This window comes from Phyllobates terribilis, unplaced genomic scaffold (assembly GCF_046119375.1).
Source record: "Phyllobates terribilis strain yellow unplaced genomic scaffold, ASM4611937v1 Scaffold_8__6_contigs__length_399053987, whole genome shotgun sequence".
NCBI classification, from domain to species: Eukaryota; Metazoa; Chordata; class Amphibia; order Anura; family Dendrobatidae; genus Phyllobates; species Phyllobates terribilis.
The window spans coordinates 331,184,082-331,206,423 of NW_027362768.1; positions in this window are offsets into that span (position 1 = coordinate 331,184,082).

Genomic DNA, 22,342 nt, shown 5'->3' on the forward strand with positions numbered 1-22,342 from the left:
GCAAATACTGAAAATGAAATGGTTAGAAATGGCAGTTGAAGGAAAATCAGCAATATTTTTTCCAGAAGGGAAAAATGGCCTTTAGTCTATCAGATTAGTTAGATACAAATGAATGGTGAAGATTACAAAAGAACAGCTACCATAATCAGGTTTATAAGGTACTAGATGGTGGCCCGATTCAAACGCATCTGGTTTTCTAGAATATGTATGCGGTACACCGGGCACAATCAGCAGAGCGGTGTTTAAATTTGGCGCCAAAATCGGGGGCCGCGACTAATCAGCGAACCGTATTACTGAGGACCGGGCAGCGGTGCCGTCCCTCCCTTCACAGTTGCCGTCGGGAGATCAGCATCCCAAGCCGCTGATCTCCCGACGGTAGCCGCATGGGGGTCAGCGGCGCCGCAGGTCAGGGTACTTATGCTGCATCGCCGCTGACCTCCGTCCGGCAGATGAGCCGCTAACGGCCGCCATCTTTTTCTGAAATCCCGCGTCGCTGATTGGCCGCGGCCGGACCAATCAGCGACGCGGGATTTCCTGGACAGACAGACAGACAGACGGGATAAGATGATTATATATATTAGATTCTCGTTATCTCTTGAGCAACTCAAATCTCTGCAGTCTCTTTATTTTCTGGTTTCTGGGGGAGAGGCAGGAAGGCAATCCTTCTTGAGTGACAGTTCTTATCAGTATCAGAGCTTTAGCATTAGTAGTACTTGTGCTGAGTAGAGATGAGCGTTGTTCGACTCGAACTGTTCGCCAATCTCAAATTCGAGCTGTTTTGAGCGGTGTTCGAGCCGTTCGGCGAACACGAACGATTTGAAAAAAATCCGGCTGTTCGAGGTTATATTCGATAACTGTTCGTGCACCAAAATCATAACTGGATTTTTTCACAGTAATGCTGATAATCAATGTTAATACGCAGTTTGAGTGTACAGCGGGGCGGGGGGAGGGGCAGGGGATGGATCTCTGCAGAAATAATGAAGATCTCCATTTTTTTTTCTCTTTCCCGCATTTACAGTGGGGAGGTGAAATCTGTCAGCCTATCAGCAGTGCACACACGGAGCGAACTGCTTTTTTTCACACAAGCAAGGGCATGTGTCATTGGCTGTGTATGTCACATGTCCTTGCCCTATAAGACCCAGCCATTTTCCCCGTCGCCACCATTTTCTCACTGCTGCAGCTGCGTGTTAGACAGCACCGCTGTTGCTGTGTGCGCTCTACTTTCAGTGTTAATTTCAAGCCTATTTTCTCTGAAACATACAGATAGCATGGGAGTAGGGAATAGTTGTGATTGCAGTCCTTTTGAGGATTAGGTTACAGCGTTTCCTACGACTTTTAGCAGGCAGGTCTGTGCTCTGAAATAGATAGGTTGGGAGTAGGGACTAATTGTAATTGCAGTCCTTTTGAGGACCATTTTACAGCATTTCCTAGGACTTTTTGCCAGGCAGGCCTGTGCCAGTGCTGTGCAAGTGTTTTTCACAGCATTTGGCTAAATTTAGCTAAGCAAATCCTTTTTGGCCTCTTGCAGTGTGTGTTAGTCAGTGGAGTAGCGTATCTGTGTTGCAAGCTACACCACCTGTGTATAGAATACAATTTTTTTTACTGCACCTAGCCAAGTAAAACCTTTTGGGCATAGCATCATTCTATTAGGCCATCTATACTAAGCTCCACCAGCTTGCAAATTAGTAATAATTTTTATCTGCATCTAGCTCGGAAAATAATTTTGGGCTTGCAGCAGTGTGTGGGACTTATTCTTAGTCCATCTATACTAAGCTCCTCCAGCTTGCAAATTACAAATAATTTTTATCTGCATCTAGCTCGAAAAATAATTTTGGGCATAGTAGTAGTATGTGGTACTCATTGTATTAGGCCATATATACCCAGCTCCACTAGTTTTGAAATTAATAATAATTTTTTGCTGCATCTTGCCTGGAAAATAATTTTGGGCATAGTAGTAGTGTGTGGTACTCATTGTATTAGGCCATCTATACCAAGCTCCACCAGCTTTGAAATTAATAATAATTTTTAGCTGCATCTTGCCTGTAAAATAATTTTGGGCATATTAGCAGTGTGTGGTACTCATTCTAATGGGCCATATATACTAAGCTCCACCAGCTTTCAAATTACTAGTAATTTTTAGCTGCATCTTGCCTGGAAAATAATTTTGGGCATAGTAGCAGTGTGTGGTACTCATTGTATTAGCCCATCCATACCAAGCTCCACCAGCTTTGAAATTACTAATAATTTTTAGCTGCATCTTGCCTGGAAAATAATTTTGGGCATAGTAGCAGTGTGTGGTACTCATTGTATTAGGCCATCTATACCAAGCTCCGCCAGTTTTGAAATTTCTAATAATTTTTAGCTGCATCTTGCCTGGAAAATAATTTTGGGCATAGTAGCAGTGTGTGGTACTCATTGTATTAGGCCATCTATACCAAGCTCCACCAGTTTTGAAATTACTAATAATTTTTAGCTGCATCTTGCCTGGAAAATAATTTTGGGCATAGTAGCAGTGTGTGGTACTCATTGTATTAGGCCATCTATAGCAAGCTCCACCAGTTTTGAAATTAATAATAATTTTTAGCTGCATCTTGCCTGGAAAATAATTTTGGGCATAGTACTAGTGTGTGGTACTCATTGTATTAGGCCATCTATACCAAGCTCCACCAGCTTTGAAATTAATAATAATTTTTAGCTGCATCTTGCCTGTAAAATAATTTTGAGCAAATTAGCAGTGTGTGGTACTCATTGTATTAGGCCATCTATACCAAACTCTACCAGCTTTGAAATTACTAATAATTTTTAGCTGCATCTTGCCTGTAAAATAATTTTGGGCATATTAGCAGTGTGTGGTACTCAATCTATTAGGCCATCTATACTAAGCTCCACCAGCTTTCAAATTACTAATAATTTTTAGCTGAATCTTGCCTGGAAAATAATTTTGGGCATAGTAGCAGTGTGTGGTACTCATTGTATTAGGCCATCTATACTAAGCTTCACCAGCTTTCAAATTACTAATAATTTTTAGCTGCATCTTGACTTGAAAATAATTTTGGGCATAGTAGCAGTGTGTGGTACTCATTGTATTAGGCCATCTATACCAAGCTCCACCAGCTTTGAAATTAATAATAATTTTTAGCTGCATCTTGCCTGTAAAATAATTTTGGGCATATTAGCAGTGTGTGGTACTCAATCTATTAGGCCATCTATGCTAAGCTCCACCAGCTTTCAAATTACTAATAATTTTTAGCTGAATCTTGCCTGGAAAAAAATTTTGGGCATAGTAGCAGTGTGTGGGACTCATTCTATTAGTCCATCTATACCAAGCTCCACCAGCTTGCAAATTACAAATAATTTTTATCTGCATCTAGCTTGGAAAACAATTTTGGGCTTGTAGCAGTGTGTGGGACTCATTCTATTAGTCCATCTATACTAAGCTCCACCACCTGTGTATGTAATAAAATTGTTTTACTGCATCTAACCCAGCCAATCCTTTTGGGCTAATACCACAGTTTGGCCACTCAGCTCTGCTCGGTTCCCATCCATCATTTTTTGTGCAAACAACTCCAGAGTTGTCCATTAGTTAACCACCAAAATGAGTGGAAAAAGGCCTGCTGCTGGTGGAAAGGGGAATAGGAGTGTTGGGAAGGGAAAAAAAGGTTGTGTCCATGGGGTAGGTGTTAAAGCAACAGTAACATCTGCAGAAGAAAGACCATCTTCCAGCCAAACTAAGATGTCTACTTCTTTTAGCGGACAATGTGATACGATCCCTTTCTTACGGCCACGCCAATCGCTACAAATTCCAGATGAGGCACAAAAACAGCAGGTGCTTCAACGGATATCAAGTGCTCCTTTAAGTGGACTCTCCTTCACCTCAACTTCAACATCACAAATACTCCAGTCCTCAGAGGTGTCACCCAAATCGCACTTGCTTCCTCACAGCTCCCAAATCTCCAGCTGCCCGTCTGAGTATGAGGTAGAACAGATGGTTGAGTCTGCAGAGCTGTTTACTCATACTATAGCCTGGGAATCAGAGGTCGGCTACAGAGCTTCTGTGAATCCAGACGAGGAAATGATCTGCACTGATGCTCATAATCTTTATGAGTCAGATCCAGGACCAGACGCAGAAGGTTCTGACCATAATGTAGACCCTCGTTCCCAAACTGTAACTCTTGTTGGTGGAGACAATGAGGAAGACGATGATGAGACTCAAATACCTGATTGGAGTGACAACTTGAGTTTTTTGTCAGGGCAGGAAGAGGTTGGCTCTGAGGACGACGGGTGTGATAACACACAGGATGATGATGACGAGGTTGCAGATCCCACTTACTGTCAACCCACAGTCAGCCAGTCGATGAGGTCAGCAGAGGAGGTGGAGGAGGATGCTAGTGATGACGAGGTCAGGTTGTGCCTTCCTGGACAGAGACGTAGTACTGGAAGCACGTCAACAACTGCATCCTCAAACACAACTCTGCCTCTGACCACAAGTCGTGGTGGCATTTCAGGTCGCATGGGTGCTAAGCCTTGCATAGCCTGGGCATATTTTCAGATCGATAAGGATGACCCAACTCGTGTTATTTGTAACATTTGTCACCAAAAGCTAAGTAGAGGCCAAAAAATCCATAGTTTGAGTATTTCATGCATGAACCGTCACATGGATATGATGAATAAGTTGCAGTGGGAAGCTCACTGTGCTACAATGCGGCCTAGCGGGCCGGGCGAACCACTGTCTGCCCCATCTTGTGCATCCGCGGCCTCTTCATCCTCTGTGACTGGGGGGACAGCAGTCACACCTGTTTTGGGACGCAGACCTGCCACCTCTTTACCCGCAACAGCCAGCGTGATTGGCAGGTCATCATTTTCTTTGGAGGTGGAAACACCAGCTGGTGTTGAGCGCTCTCCGACATCGAGAGCACCACCTTTGGATCAAGGCAACCTTACATGTCCGCCTGCATCTTCCTCACAGACCGGCAGTTTGCCGGGGACACCCTTCTCAACCCTGTCTAAGCACAACAGCCAGCCCTCAGTCCCTCAGATGTGGACAAGTAAAAGACTAGCCATGAGAAAGCTAAGAGGTTGAATTTCACCATCTGCAAGCTACTGGCTACAGAAATGCTGCCTTTCTGCCTGGTGGACACAGAGGATTTTCGAGACCATTTGTCCGTCGCAGTGACCCAGTATCAGATGCCCAGTCGGCACTACTTCTCAAAGAAAGGTGTGCCTGCGCTCCACCAGCATATCGCACACAACATCACCGCATCTTTGAGAAACTCTGTGTGTGACAGGGTGCATTTCACCACAGACACTTGGATGAGTATGCATGGACAGGGGCGTTACATGTCGCTGACAGGGCACTGTGTAACTATGTTGACAGCAGGACAAGGGGCTGCTGTCAAAGTCTTGCCGTCCCCACGAGTTGTGGGTCAATCCTCTTTATCTCAAAGTTCCTCCACTGCTTCTGCCTCCTCAACTTCCTCTCGGTCCTCCACCTGCACCCAAAGCTTGTCTGGTCTGGTTTCTAACTGCGCAGAAGGGATCATGCACACCTCCTTACTATGCTAACAGCAGAGCTCATCGTCATCAGGCGGTTTTTACTTTGAAATGTCTGGGAAATGTGAGTCACACAGCTGAGGAGTTGTGGTCAGCTCTGGAGAACCAGTTTCATGAATTGTTGTCTCCACTGGACCTGAAACCAGGGAAGGCCGTGTGCGACAATGCTGCAAACCTCGGTGCGGCCCTTCGCTGGGGCAATGTCACACACGTGCCTTGTATGGCTCACGTGTTGAACCTGGTTGTCCAGCAATTTTTAGCCCACTATCCCGGACTAGATGGCCTTCTGCAGAGGGCACGGTCGCTGTGTGCTTACTTCCGCCATTCGCATCCCGCAGCTCAGCGACTTACATCTCTACAGAAGTCGTTGGGCCTGCCACTTCACCGGCTAAAATGCGATGTGCCTACCCGGTGGAATTCAACTCTGCACATGTTGCAGCGACTGTGGCAGCACCGACAAGCCCTGGTGCAATACATTCTGACGTATAGCCTGGGCCAACGGGATCCAGAGGTGGGGTAAATCATGCTGGAGGAGTGGTCTCAGATCAAGGACCTATGCACCCTTCTGCACAGTTTTGAAATGGCGACGAAGATGTTTAGTGCTGACGATGCCATTATCAGCATGACTATTCCGGTGATTTACATACTGCAGCACATGTTAAACAGAATTCGGAGTCAGGTGGTGCGACAAGAGGAGGTGGAGGAAGTAGAGGAGGAGTTGTATGCAGAAGGGATAACATCTGCAAGGTCCAGACGGTCGGCAGCACCAAGGCGGCAGGCATGTGAGGGTGGGGGAGATGGATTTACCAGGGCACATGGTAGCAGCCAAACTAGTGAGGAAGGTGCAGGAGCCCAGGAAGAAGTGGAGGACAAATTCATGGAAGACTCATCAGATGAGGGAGACCTTGATCACATTTCTGTTGTGCGAGGTTGGGGGGAGAGGGCAGAGGAAAGAAGCATGATTGTTACCTCGCCACCAACACAACAGGGACTTGGTGCTCCTGGATGCTCAAGACACATGAGTGCCTTCTTGCTGCACTACCTGCAACATGACCCTCGAATTGTCAGAATTCGAAATAATCCTGACTACTGGGTTGCCACACTCTTAGATCCCCGGAACAAAAGTAAATTTGCCGTAATAATTCCCGCCATAGAAAGGGATTCACTCATGCAGGAGTATCAGCAGAGACTGTTGCAGAATCTTACATGTGCTTTTCCCCAAAACACTAGTGGTGCATGTAGTGAATCTCACAGTTCTAACTTGCCAACCGTGGGACTGTCGAGTGTTCAGCACTCAAACCGTAACAGAAACACCGTATCTGCTGATAACAGCAATTTTGCGGAATCATTTCACAGCTTTTTTAGCCCATCCTTTGCAAGGCCACAGGAGACAAGAAGTCTGACACATAGTCAACGCCTAGAGACGATGGTACAGGAGTTTCTCCAAGTAAACATCGAAGCCATGACTGTGTCACTGGACCCTTGCTGTTTTTGGGCTTCCAATCTGGATAAATGGCCAGAGCTCGCCACTTACGCCTTGGAGATCTTGTCATGCCTCGCAGCCAGCGTTCTCTCTGAACGTGTGTTCAGCGCTGCTGGTGGTGTGCTGACAGATAAGCACACCCCGCTGTCCACTGACAATGTAGACAGACTCACGTTCATAATGATGATCAAATCATGGATCCGAAAGGACTTTTCTGCCCCTGTGTCATCCTGGGGAGAGTAAAAGCTTGAGGATTTCGTAAAATCACCTCACCAACCGTTTTAAGCTTTCAAATTACTAATAATTTTTAGCTGCATCTTGTCTGGAAAATTATTTTCCACAACGGCAAGTTGGCCAACAAGTGTAACTCTCCAACATGTCCTTTCTATTTCCAGGCCACGGAGGATCCTGCTTACTCGTATGCAGGACTCCGACCCCCATCCATCACTCTTAACGCTTGTTCCACTCTGTCCTGGAGTCCTGACAGGAATATGTCCAGTCCAATATCCATTAAGTGAACATCGTCGGGCCGTATGAGGCCTGCTTTATCTCCTTCCAGTTGTCGGTGTCGTATCACTACACAGCCTCTGTCTCTTATAAATTTTGCCATCCGAATATTTATTACCTGCCTTGTCCGTTCGATGGCCGTGATGTCTCACGCACCTTGCCATACCGTTCTCGGCACAATCTCTGACCATACTATAGTTAGTTTTGTGAAAAATTCTTTGAAGCGCTCAGTGTCTAGTTTCATTATTGCCATTAGTTATGCGCTCTTGTGATAAGCTATGTCGTTTCACCCTGCCTGTATAACTAAGATGACCGGACCTCTTGCCTATCTCCCTACCTTGATTACCTCCATTAGTACATAGTTACATAGTTACATAGTTACATAGTTAGTAAAGCCGAATAAAGACTTGCGTCCATCAAGTTCGACCTGTTAGTTCTGTAATTGCTAAAGTTGATCCAGAGGAGGGCAAAAACCCCAAATGATTTAGCCAATCTTCACCTGAGGAAAAATTCCCTCCCGACTCTGAAACCAGCAGTCAGAATAAATCCCTGTGGCCATTGCAGGCCTCTAATACCTCTTCAGTTCAAATATGTGTTATGAAACTCCAATTTCCTCCCACCTGGGCGGACTTTCACCCTTCTTTCTGCACAATATATATACGAGTTCTTAATCATTGCATAGCAAATAAACAGCAAGGAAGTGGTATTTATATGTCATGTCCTGCTATGCACCTGTTCAAGGCTGAGTTAATCAGAAATGTAAACACACATACCATGTTAAAATCGTATAGCATAGAAACAATGCATATAAATGTAAATAATCAAAAAGAAAAAGAAAAGAAGAAAAAAGGAACATCTACTATATAATTGTCTTATCCCATCTGTCTGTCTGTCTGTCTGTCTTTCTGTCTGTCTGTCTGTCCTGGAAATCCCGCGTTGCTCATTGGTCCGGCAGCGGCCAATCAGCGCCGCGGGATTTCTGAAAAAAGATGGCGGCCGTTGGCGGCTCATCTGGCGGACGGAGGTCAGCGGCGATGCAGCGGGGAGATGAGCGGCGCTAGCAGCACAACTACCCCGACCGGCGCCGCTGACCTCCATGCGGCTAACGTCGGAAGATTAGCGGCTTGGCCCGCTGATCTCCCGACAGCAAGTGTGAACGGAGGACCGGGGAGCGGCGCCGCCGGTCGGGATGCTTCTGCTGCGAGCAGCTGCTCATCTCCCGGCTTCTCGCAGCAGAAGGAGCCGCACAGGCAGCGCCGCTCCCCGGTCCTCACTAATACGGAGCCGCACAAGCAGCGCCGCTCCCGGACCCACACTAATACGACGCTGATTGGTCACGGCGGACGGACGCGACCAATCAGCGAGATGGGCGGCAAATTTAAACGCCGCTCTGCTGATTGGTAGCGTCCGGCCACCGCGACCAATCAGCGAGATGGGCGGCAAATTTAAACGCCACTCTGCTGATTGGTCGCGGTGGCCGTCCGTGACCAATCAGCGAGATGGGCGGCAAATTTTTTTCGCCGCTCTGCTGATTGGTCGCGGTGGCCGGCCGCGACCAATCAACGAGATGGAAGGCAAATTTAAACGCCGCTCTGCTGATTGGTCGCGGCCGGCCACCGCGACCAATCAGCGAGATGGCCGGCAAATTTAAACGCCGCTCTGCTGATTAATCGCGGCCGGCGACCGCGATCAATCAGCGATATAGGCTGCAAATTTAAATGCCGCTCTGCTGATTGGTCGCGGTGGCCGGCCAACCGCGACCAATCAGCGAGATTGGCGCCAAATTTGAACAACGCTCTGCTGATTGGTCGCGGATGCCAGACGCGACCAATCAGCGAGATTCGCGCCAAATTTAAACAACGCTCTGCTGATTGCTCGCGGTCGCCGGCCGCGACCAATCAGCAGTATTGGCACCAAATTTAAACCTCGCTCTGCTGATTAGTCGCAAACACCGGCCGTGACCAATCAGCGATTTTGGCGCCAAATTTAAACACCGCTTTGCTGATTGGTCGCGGTTACCGGTCACGAATAACCAGCATTATTGGCGACAAATTTAAACACCGCTCTGCTGATTAGTAGTGTTGAGCCACCCCCGTAGTGTTCGAGTTCGGTTCGGTTCGTCGAACACCCGTGTGTTCGCTGAACTGTTCGTCGAACTGTTCGTCGAACACCTTCAAACACCGTTAAAACCAATGGCAGGCAAACAAAAACACATAGAAACACATAGAAAACACCTTCAAAGGTGTCCAAAAGCTGACAAACTGCTCAGAAGACACAACTAACACATGGAAAAGTGACAAGTACATATAGTCATGCGAAAAGAAAAGAGGTGGAGGAGTAAAAGGAGGGGGAGACACAGATATAGGCATGTCATGCCCTTCTAAAATCCAAAAAGTGAGAAGACGACACGGCCAGTCCGCTCCTGCCCGTGCAACCTCCGTGTAGCCGGGTTTGTGCCAGAGCCACGGTGAACCCTGACGGCCAGCCCCCCTCTCCCAATACTGGTGCCTGTCCGCTGGTGGGTCGAGCGAGCCCCCCTGTGGTGGAGGCAGCTCTAAGCTTTTTAATTTAAATTGTCTCTCTAATTTGAATGAATACACTTTAAATCCATTTACAAGGATCTATTGGAGGGCAAGTCTCATGCCAGCAGCCGCGTAATTCCAGCTCCAGTAGCGTCCACTAAAGCTGCTGCAGTTAAAAAGCTTTTATAAGGATCGAGCTCGGCTGTCCACCGCAAGGCATCCTGCTGCCAGTCCCAGCCCCTATGCCTTGGGGTGCCTCCTGATGCTCTTCACTGAGTATCCCGTGGTCCCGAAGCATTTCCTTTGAAAAAATTAAGTGTCCAAACTACAGGTGGTGTAGCTTGCTTAACAGCCGGGATAATCCGCTGACTAGCAGACACTGCTACTAGGCACAAAGTATTTCCTGGGCTAGATGCAGTTAAATATTTGTTATTAGATACTCTCGTTGGATGCTAAGAAAGCATTCCATAGAGTCTCCTGGCACGCCATATATGATTCTCTTAAAAAGCTTGGGGTAGGGGTCTAGGGGACCCTTTTATAGCCAAAATCACGGCCCTGTATCGCAATACGTCACCTAGGCTGAAGATAAATGGAACTGTAGCACCCTGAGGGCTCGGTTGCTACAGAGGTATTGCACCTCACCCAGAGGTGTGATATCTCACTCTCAGGTAAGGATGGAGTGTGGATCAGGACCCGACACCTGCATGCATTACACCACATTGCCGTGGGGCAGGGCGACCAATATGCCCCTGAGATGGGCACGACAGTCCCTGTCCCTGGCTGGAGTGGGGGGAGGGAACACTGAGAAAGGGGAACCCTGTAGTGCAGGAGCAGGGAGGAAGCAGTTCCTGGGTGCATTGAGAAGGGAGTATAAAAGGTGGGCACCATCTTAGTTCAGTGCAGAGAAGTCTGAGCAGAAGAGACAGGGAGCAGGGGCTCTGCATGAGCTCTGCTCCGGAGGCGGGCCTAGTAAGAGAGGCCCAGGCCTGGAAAAGGGAGAAGGAAGGAAGAGGAGCGGAGAAGGCTCCAGGAACGAGGAACGAAGGGATCCCAGGGGTGCGGACGGGCGAGTCGCCACCGCACGCCCGAATCCACCTGCGTGGAGGGGTCAGGCCAAAGGGGGAGACCGGTCCCCAAAACTAGTGGAGGCAGGAAACGACCCTCAGCTAGAAACCGGAGACTGTGACATTTTATGTGGCGCAGCCCCTCTCTACACCCGCTAGGAAGGCACCACATAGGGTCAGGGAAACTGGCACCAAGTTTACCAAGAGGAGGCCCGAGGCAGCCGGACAGAAGGATTGGTAAGAAAGGCCAGACAAAGGACACACAAAGGGAGTCCTGTGAAGCGCTCCAAAGTTATCTGGGAGTTGTCTGAGCCCCTCACCTGGTGAGCACAGTACGACGTGGGCAGCCGTTACCTGCAGACGTGGTCTGGATAATAAGAACTGTGAGTAAAGGCCCTGGACTGCATCACTGACTCCGTGTCGTTACTGCTGCTGCCCTGCACCATCACCCCCATCATCCGCATACACTGCCCTGAGGCTATACTCCTCCCGTGGGGAGTTATGCTACGCTCTGCTGCACCCACAACACCAGCCTCAGCGGTCTGCCCTGAAGCGGCGGTTCACTCTGACCGCAATCCACGGGTGGCGTAGTCGGACATTTAAACATCAAAACCGCATAAATAGTTCCGCCACTGGTTTGACCGCCCTGAGCCACGGAAACGGGTCGCCGCCACGGAGACTTCAACCACCAGCATCCACCAAAAAGGGTCCGGCTCCGGGTGTCCCAAGGCCCAGGGGGTGCATCAGAACATTTTTATCACCTGTCACAATCACCAATGGGACAAGGCAGGGATGTCCTCTGTCCCCTCTCTTATACATCCTAGTGACGGAGCACCTGCTCTCATCAATTAGCCATAACCCCAATATTAGGTGGATTGAGGTGGGAGGCACCGAGTACAAGTGCTCTCTATTTGCTGATGATGTCCTAGTATATATCACTCAATCACATATATCCATCCATGCTGTTACGGCTGAAATAGATCACTTTGTTACATGGTCAAATTTTAAAATCAATGCAGCGAAGTCTGAGGCCCTCGATGTCTCCCTCCCCAAATCCATACAGGATTCCATCCAGTCCAACTTTCCCTTTGCCTGGCCCTCACAGGGTATCAAATACTTAGGAATTCCTATTCATAGAGACCTGTCCCATCTATGTTATCTTAATTTTGGGCCCTTTATTGAACAACTCCATACAGACCACGGTTGGCAAGTTAGAACTGTAAGATTCACTACGTGAACCACTGGTGTTTTGTGGAAAAGCACATGTACACTGTGTTCCAAATTATTATGCAAAAAGTGTTTAGGAGTGATAAGGGAAGAATTTGTTTGTTTGTCAGTTAAACTCATTGATGGTGATGTGTGTCAGGGCTCTTTATATCACTGTAAGCAATTGCAGACACCTGTGCTAATTAGTTTGGCAGGTGTGTCCAATGAAAGGCAAGACTACTTAAGAAGGCTGTCCCACATTATTAAGCAGCCTACATTTTCTGCCAAAATCGGAAAGAAAAAGAATGTGTCGGCTGCTGAGAAGCAACAAATTGTGGAGTGTTTAGGTCAAGGCATGACTACAATCAACATTGTGCGATGATCAGGATGAAGTGTCTTGGCAATCAAGAAGTATGTAGCTGATTCACAGTACACACGTGTGCGTGCTGATAAGGGCAAATTGAGGACTCTTTCCTACAGGCAATTACGTCAGGTTAAAAGAGCAGCGGAAAAAAAGCCTTGTCATAGCAGCAGACAAGTTTTTGAAGCTGCTGGTGCCTCCAACGTCCCCCGAACAACAAGATGCAGGGTCCTTCAGAGGTTTGTAGCTGTGCATATGTGGCACTCCAGGGGTCTGGTTTCCACAGTAACAGCAATGTTATGTCTGAGAGCAGGTGGGAGGTCTCTTGGTCAGGAATCCTATGCATGCCACACCTCCTGCCCGGTCCTGGGAGGGGAAGAACTTCCCCTGTATAAACCTGGGGCTGAGGCAGGGTTAGAGAGTTGAGAGGGAGAGTTCAGCCAGGAGGGCTGACAGGGAGCTGTGGCTCCGGCTGGGCCCAGCTCCTGGGCCATGCCAGAAGTAGAGAAGAGAAGCAGCATAGGAAGAAACAACAGGAGCTCTGTGGGAGCAGTGTTACAAAGAGTCAGGGGCTGGCAGCTGCAGAGCTCGCCCTGACTGAGAAGATTTCTTACCGGACCCGGAGTCCGAGGCTGTGGGGACTAACTCCTACCCAGCAGCAGAATCCGACCGGCAGGGGATTGCAGGTCCTCTGGCCCAGAAACCCGAAGGCACGGTCACACGCGTGGGACCAGCACCGCCGTCGTGGAGCGGAAGCTACTAGAAGGCCCCGAGTCACCGGCCATACGGGTGAGCACCACACGGTACACTCAGGGACGTGGGCTACTTATACCCGCTTCTAGCAAGGTAGCCAGAAGAGTATCGTTAGTTTTGGGAGGCCTACAACTCCGCCTGGCCAGGGGAGATCCCATCTGCTCAAGGACTGACCAGGCCCCAATCGCTAGCCAGTACTCCGGGAGGGTCTATCTTTGTCACCAGTAAAGACCCTGAACTACACCGTACCGTCTCCGAGTGGTTCCTGCTACCCCCATCATCCATGTCGGCTGCCCTGAGGCCATACCCCTCCCGTTGGGGGTTATACTATCACGCTGCACAATCCTACCACCGGCCTCAGCAGTCTGCCCTGCAGCAGCAGCTCCTTAGCTGTACTCAACGGGTGGCGTAGTCGTCCAACATCTACCGCTAATACAGCGCCACTTAGTCTGACTCCCTGGGCACGGACCGGATCACCGCCACGAGACTACAACCCTCAAGAGATCCGGCTCCGGGTAAGCTCCCGAGTGCGCAACGCAGCGCGACACAGGCCCAGGGGCGCGTCACATACGCCATCCTGTCGACCTCCTCTATCCACTTCACACAAGCAGAAAAGGCTCCAGTGGGCCAAACATTACATGAAGACTGATTTCAAAACTGTTTTGTTCACGGATGAGTGCCGTTCAACGCTCGATGGTCCAGATGGATGGAGTGGAGGATGGCTGGTTGATGGACACCCCACGCAAACACGGCTACAGCGCCAACAAGGAGGAGGTGGAGTAATGTTTTGGGCTGGAATCATGGGGAGAGAGATTGTCGGCCCCTTTAGGATCCCTGAAGGGGTAAAGATGAACTCCATAATGTATGTGGAGTTTCTCAAACAGCGCTTCCTGCCATGGTTCAAGAAGAAGAACCGTGTATTCCACAGCAAGATCATTTTTATGCATGATAATGCACCATCTCATGCTGCACATAAAACATCTGGATCTCTGGCTGATATGGGCATAAAAGGGGACAAACTTATGGTGTGACCCCCATGCTCCCCTGACCTCTACCCCATTCAGAACCTCTGGAGCATCATCAAAAGGAGTGTCTATGATGGCAGGAGGCAGTTCACATCTAAGCAACAGCTCTGGGAGGGTATTCTGTCCTCATGCAAAACAATTGAAGCAGAAACCATCCAAAACCTGACAAATTCAATGGACGAGAGAGTTCAGAAGCTCCTTTCGAACAAGGGGTCCTATGTGAAAATGTAACATCACCTAGAATAAAGTTTTGAGTTGAAAACTGTTTGATTTCAGTTTCTAATAACCTGCTAATGCTTATAATTTCAAAAATGACCATTTTTTTGGTCTTTATTAAAATGAATAGGTTGATCGAAAAGTTTGGGGGATCTAAGAGTGTGGCAACCCAGTAGTCAGGATTACTTCGAATTCTGACAATATGAGGGTCATGTTGCAGGTAGTGCAGCAAGAAGGCACTTATGTGTCTTGCGCATCTCGGAGCCCCAAAATTATTTTCCGGGCTAGATGCAGCTAAAAATTATTATTAATTTTAAATCTGGTGGAGCTTAGTATAGATGGCCTAATAGAATCAGTGCTGCACACTGCTACAAAGCCCAAATTATTTTCCAGCCAAGATACAGATAAACATGATTAGTAATTTGAAAGCTTAAAACGGTTGGTGAGGTGATTTTAACAAATCATCAAGCTTTTACTCTCCCCAGGATGACACAGGGGTAGAAAAGTCGTTTCGGATCCATGATTTGTTCATCTTTATGAACGTGAGTCTGTCTACATTATCAGTGGAGAGACGCGTGCGCTTATCTGTCAGCACACCACCAGCAGAGCTGAACACACGTTCAGACAGAACGCTGGCTGCGGGGCATGACAAGATCTCCAAGGCGTAAGTGGCTAGCTCCGGCCATTTATCCAGATTGGAAGCCCAAAAAGAGCAAGGGTCCAGTGACACAGTCATGGCTTCAATGTTTACTTGGAGATACTCCTGTACCATCGTCTCTAGGCGTTGACTATGTGTCAGACTTCTTGTCTCCTGTGGCCTTGCAAAGGATGGGCTAAAAAAGTGTTGAAATGATTCCGCAAAATTGATGTTACCAGCAGATACTGTGGTTCTGTTACGGTTTGATGCTGAACACTCGACGGTCCCACGGTTGGCAAGTTGAAAATGTGAGATTCACTACGTGCACCACTGGTGTTTTGTGGAAAAGCACATGTAAGATTCTGCAACATTCTCTGCTGATACTCCTGCATGCGTGCATCCCTTTCTATGGCAGGAATAATTTCTGCAAATTTACTTTTGTACCAGCGATCTAACAGTGTGGCAACCCAGTAGTCAGGATAATTTCTAATTCTCACAATTCGAGGGTCATGTTTCAGGTAGTGCAGCAAGAAGGCACTCATGTGTGTTGCGCATCCAGGAGCACCAAGTCCCTGTTGTGTTGGTGGCGAGGTAACAACCATGCTTCCTTCCTCTGTCCTCTCCCCCCAACCTCGCACAACAGAAATGTGATCAAGGTCTCCCTCATCTGATGAGTCTTCCATCAATTCGTCCTCCACTTCTTCTTGGGCTCCTGCAACTTCCTCACTAGTTTGGCTGCTACCATGCGCCCTGGTAAAACCATCTCCCCCACCCTCACATGCCTGCCGCCTTGGTGCTGCCGACCGTCTGGACCTTGCAGATGTTAGCCCTTCCGCATACAACTCCTCCTCCTCTACTTCCTCCACCTCCTCTTGTGCCAAAACCTGACTCCGAATTCTGTTTAACATGTGCTCCAGCATGTAAATCACCGGAATAGTCATGCTGATAATGGCATCGTCAGACTAAACATCTTCGTCGCCATTTCAAAACTGTGCAGAAGGGTGCATAGGTCCCTGATCTGAGACCACTCCTCCAGCGTGATTTGCCCCACCTCTGGATCTCGTTGGCCCAGGCTATATGTCAGAACGTATTGCACCAGGGCTTGTCGGTGCTGCCACAGTCGCTGCAACATGTGCAGAGTTGAATTCCACCGGGTAGGCACATCGCATTTTAGCCGGTGAAGTGGCAGGCCCAACGACTTCTGTAGAGATGTAAGTCGCTGAGCTGCGGGATGCGAACGGCGGAAGTGAGCACACAGCGACCGTGCCCTCTGCAGAAGGCCATCTAGTCCGGGATAGTGGGCTAAAAATTGCTGGACAACCAGGTTCAACACGTGAGCCATACAAGGCACGTGTGTGACATTGCCCTGGCGAAGGGCCGCACCCAGGTTTGCAGAATTGTCGCACACGGCCTTCCCTGGTTTCAGGTCCAGTGGAGACAACCATTCATGAAATTGGTTCTCCAGAGCTGACCACAACTCCTCAGCTGTGTGACTCACATTTCCCAGACATTTCAAAGTAAAAACCGCCTGATGATGTTGAGCCCTACTGCCAGCATAGTAAGGAGGTGTGCAGGATCCCTTCTGCGCAGTTAGAAAGCTTGTGGTATGACCAGACAGGCTTCGGGTGCAGGTGGAGGACCGAGAGGAGGTTGAGGAGGCAGAAGCAGTGGAGGAACTTTGAGATAAAGAGGATTGACGCACAACTCGTGGGGACGGCAAGACTTGGACTGCAGCCCCTTGTCCTGCTGTCACCATAGTTACCCAGTGCCCAGTCAGCGACATGTAACGCCCCTGTCCATGCCTACTCGTCCAAGTGTCTGTGGTGAAATGCACCCTGTCACACACAGAGTGTCTCAAAGAAGTGGTGATGTTGTTTGCGACATGCTGGTGGAGTGCAGGCACACCTTTCTTTGAGAAGTAGTGCCGACTGGGCATCTGGTACTGGGGCACTGCGACGGACATAAGTTCTCGAAAATCCTCTGTGTCCACCAGGCGGAAAGGCAGCATTTCTGTAGCCAAGAGCTTGCAGATGGTGAAATTCAACCTCTTAGCTTTCTCATGGCTAGGAGGAAATGGTCTTTAACTTGTCCACATCTGAGGGACCGAGGGCTGGCTATTGTGCTTAGACGGGGATGATAAGGGTGTCCCCGGCAAACTGCTGGTCTGTGAGGAAGATGCAGGCGGACATGTTAGGTTGCCTTGATCCAAAGGTGGTGCTATCGATGTCGGACAGGGCTCAACACCAGCTGGTGTTACCACCTCCAAAGAAAATGATGACCTGCCAATCATGCTGGCTGTTGCGGGTAAAGAGGTGGCAGGTCTGCGCCCCAAAACCGGTGTGACTGCTGTCCCCCCAGTCACAGAGGATGAAGAGGCCGCGGATGCACAAGATATGGCAGACGGTGGTTGGCCCGGCCGGCTAGGCCGCATTGTAGCACAGTGAGCTTCCCACTGCAACTTATGCTTCATGTCCATGTGCCGGTTCATGCATGAAGTACTCAAACTATGTATTTTTTGGCCTCTACTTAGCTTTTGCTGACAAATGTTACAGATAACACGAGTTGGGTCATCTTTATCGATCTGAAAAAATGCCCAGGCTATGCAAGGCTTAGCACCCATGCGACCTGAAGAGCCACCACCACTTGTGGTGAGAGCCAGAGTTGTGTTTGAGGATGCAGTTGTTGACGTGCTTCCAGTACTAAGTCTCTGTCCAGGAAGGCGCAACCTGACCTCGTCGTCACTAGCATCCTCCTCCACCTCCTCTGCTGACCTCATCTCTTGGCTGACTGTGGGTTGACAGTAAGTGGGATCTCCAACCTCATCATCATCACCCTGTGCGTTATCACACCCGTCGTCCTCAGAACCAACCTGTTCCTGCCCTGACAAAAAACTAAAGTTGTCGCTCCAATCAGGCATTTGAGTCTCATCATCGTCTTCCTCATTGTCTCCACCAACAGGAGTTACAGTTTGGGAATGAGGGTCTACATTATGGTCAGAACCTTCTGCGTCTGGTCCTGGATCCGACTCATAAAGATTCTGGGCATCAGTGCAGATCATTTCCTCGTCTGGATTCACAGAAGTGCTGGAGTCGACCTCTGATTCCCAGGCTATAGTATGAGTAAACAGCTCTGCAGACTCAACCATCTGTTCTACCTCATACTCAAACGGGCAGCTGGAGATTTGGGAGCTGTGAGGAAGCAAGTGCGATTGGGGTGACACCTTTGAGGACTGGAGTATTTGTGATGTTGAAGTTGATGTGGAGGAGAGCCCACTTAAGGGAACACTTGATATCCGTTGAAGCACCTGCTGTTTTTGTGCCTCATCTGGAATTTGTAGCGATTGGTGTGGCCGTAAGAAAGGGATCTTATCACATTGTCCGCTAAAAGAAGTAGACATTTTAGTTTGGCTGGAAGATGGTCTTTCTTCTGCAGATGTTACTGTTGCTTTAACACCTACCCCACGGACACAACCTTTTTTCCCCTTCCCAACACGCCTATTCCCCTTTCCACCAGCAGCAGGCCTTTTTCCACTCATTTTGGTGGTTAACTAATTCACAACTCTGGAGTTGTTTGCACAAAAAAACAATGGATGGGAACCGAGCAGAGCTGAGTGGCCAAACTGTGGTATTAGGCCAAAACTATTGGCTGGGTTAGATGCAGAAAAAAAATTATATTCAATTTGCAACCTGATGGAGGTCAGTATAGATGGACTAATAGAACAAGTCCCACACACAGCTAGAAGCCCAAATATTTTTTCAGAGGTAGATGGAGAAAAAAATTGTATTCAGTTTGCAACCTGATGGAGGTCAGTATAGATGGGCTAATAGAACAAGTCCCACACACAGCAAGAAGCCCAAATATTTTTTCAGAGGTAGATGCAGAAAAAAATTGTATTCGGTTTGCAACCTGACGGAGGTCAGTATATATGGACTATTAGAAGAAGTCCCACACACAGCTAGAAGCCCAAATATTTTTTCAGAGCTAGATGCAGACAAAAAATTATTTTGAATTTGCAACGTGATGGAGGTCAGTATAGATGGACTAATAGAACAAGTACTACACACTGCTAGAAGTCCAAATATTTTTTCAGAGCTAGATGCAGAAAAAAATTATATTCAGTTTGCAACCTGATGGAGGTCAGTGTAGATGGACTAATAGAACAAGTCCCACACACTGCTAGAAGCCCAAATATTTTTTCAGAGCTAGATGCAGAAAAAAATATATTCAGTTTGCAACCTGATGGAAGTCAGTATAGATGGACTAATAGAACAAGTCCCACACACAGCTAGAAGCCCAAATATTTTTTCAGAGGTAGATGCAGAAAAAAAATATATTCAGTTTGCAACCTGATGGAGGTCAGTATAGATGGACTAATAGAGAAAGTCCCACACACTGCTAGAAGGCCAAATATTTTTTCAGAGCTAGATGCAGACAAATAATTATTTTTAATTTGCAACCTGATGGAGGTCAGTATAGATGGACTAATAGAGAAAGTCCCACACACTGCTAGAAGGCCAAATATTTTTTCAGAGCTAGATGCAGATAAAAATTATTTTTAATTTGCAACCTGATGGAAGTCAGTATAGATGGACTAATAGAAAAAGTCCCACACACTGCTAGAAGGCCAAATATTTTTTCAGAGCTAGATGCAGAAAAAAATGATATTCAGTTTGCAACCTGATGGAGGTCAGTATAGATGGACTAATAGAGAAAGTCCCACACACTGCTAGAAGGTCAAATATTTTTTTCAGAGCTAGATGCAGACAAAAAATTATTTTTAATTTGCAACCTGATGGAGGTCAGTATAGATGGACTAATAGAGAAAGTCCCACACACTGTTAGAAGGCCAAATATTTTTTCAGAGCTAGATGCAGATAAAAATTATTTTTAATTTGCAACCTGATGGAGGTCAGTATAGATGGACTAATAGAGAAAGTCCCACACACTGTTAGAAGGCCAAATATTTTTTCAGAGCTAGATGCAGATAAAAATTATTTTTAATTTGCAACCTGATGGAGGTCAGTATAGATGGACTAATAGAACAAGTCCCACACACTGCTAGAAGGCCAAATATTTTTTCAGAGCTAGATGCAGATAAAAATTATTTTTAATTTGCAACCTGATGGAGGTCAGTATAGATGGACTAATAGAGAAAGTCCCACACACTGTTAGAAGGCCAAATGTTTTTTCAGAGCTAGATGCAGAAAAAAATTATATTCAGTTTGCAACCTGATGGAGGTCAGTATAGATGGACTAATAGAACAAGTCCCACACACAGCTAGAAGCCCAAAGATTTTTTCAGAGGTAGATGCAGATAAAAATTATTTTTAATTTGCAACCTGATGGAGGTCAGTATAGATGGACTAATAGAGAAAGTCCCACACACTGCTAGAAGGCCAAATATTTTTTCAGAGCTAGATGCAGACAAAAATTATTTTGAATTTGCAACGTGATGGAGGTCAGTATAGATGGACTAATAGAACAAGTCCCACACACTGCTAGAAGCCCAAATATTTTTTCAGAGCTAGATGCAGAAAAAAATTATATTCAATTTGCAACCTGATGGAGGTCAGTATAGATGGACTAATAGAATGATGCTATGCCCAAAAGATTTAACTTCACTAGGTTAGGTAAAAAAATTGGTATTCTATACACAGGTGGTATATCTTGCAACACAGATAGGCTACTCCTCTGACTAACACACTCTGCAATAGGCCAAAAAGGATTAGCTTTGCTAGATTCAGCCAAATGCTGTGAAAAAAACTTGCACAGCACTGGCACAGACCTGCCTGGCAAAAACTGATAGGAACTGATGTAACCTAGTCCTGAAAAGGACTGCAATTACAATTAGTCTTTACTCCCACAATCTATCTATTTAAGAGCACAGACCTGCCTGATAAAAGTCGGAGGAAATGATGTAACCTAGTCCTTAAAAGGACTGCAATCACAACTATTCCCTACTCCCAAGCTATCTGTAGATTTGTGCGAAAATTGGCTTGAAATTAACAAGGTATAGCGCACACAGCAACAGCGGTGCCGTCTAACACGCAGCTGCAGCAGTGAGAAAATGGTGGTGACGGGGAAAATGGCTTGGTTTTATAGGGCAAGGACATGTGACATACACTGCCAATGACACATGCCCTTGCTTGTGTGGAAAAAAGCACTTCGCTCCGTGTGTGCGCTGCTGATAGGCTGACAGATTGCACCTCCCCACTGTAAATGCGGGAAAGAGAAAAAAAAATGGAGATCTTCATTATTCCTGCAGAGATCCATCCCCTGCCCCTCCCCCCGCCCCGCTGTACACTCAAACTGCGTATTAACATTAATTTTCATCATTACTGAGAAAAAATCCAGTTATGATTTTGGTGCACGAGCAATTATCGAACATAACCTCAAACAGCCGAATTTTTCTCAAATCGTTCGTGTTCGCCGAACGGCTCGAACACCGCCCAAAACAGCTCGAATTTGAGATTGGCGAGAAGTTCGAGTCGAACAACGCTCATCTCTACTGATTAGTCGCGGCCGTGACCAATCACCATTATTGGCGCCAAATTTAAATAACGCTCTGCTGATTGGTCGCGACCGCCGGCCGCATTGTAAGTAAGAAGTAAGATCTTTATGGAGTTGTACAATAAAGGGCCCAAAATTAAGATAAAATAGGCGGGAGATGTCTCTATGAATACGAATTCCTAAGTATTTGATACCCTGTGAGGGCAAGGCAAAGGGAAAGTTAGACTGGATGGAATCCTGTATGGATTTGGGGAGGGAGACATCGAGGGCCTCAGACTTCGCTGCATTGATTTTAAAATTTGACCATGTAACAAAGTGATCTATTTCAACCATAACAGCAGGGATGGATATATGTGATTGAGTGATATATACTAGGACATCATCAGCAAATGCAGAGCACTTGTACTCGGTGCCTCCCACCTCAATCCACCTAATATTGGGGTTATCGCAAATTGATGAGAGCAGGTGCTCCATCACTAGGATGTATAAGAAAGGGAACAGAGGACAT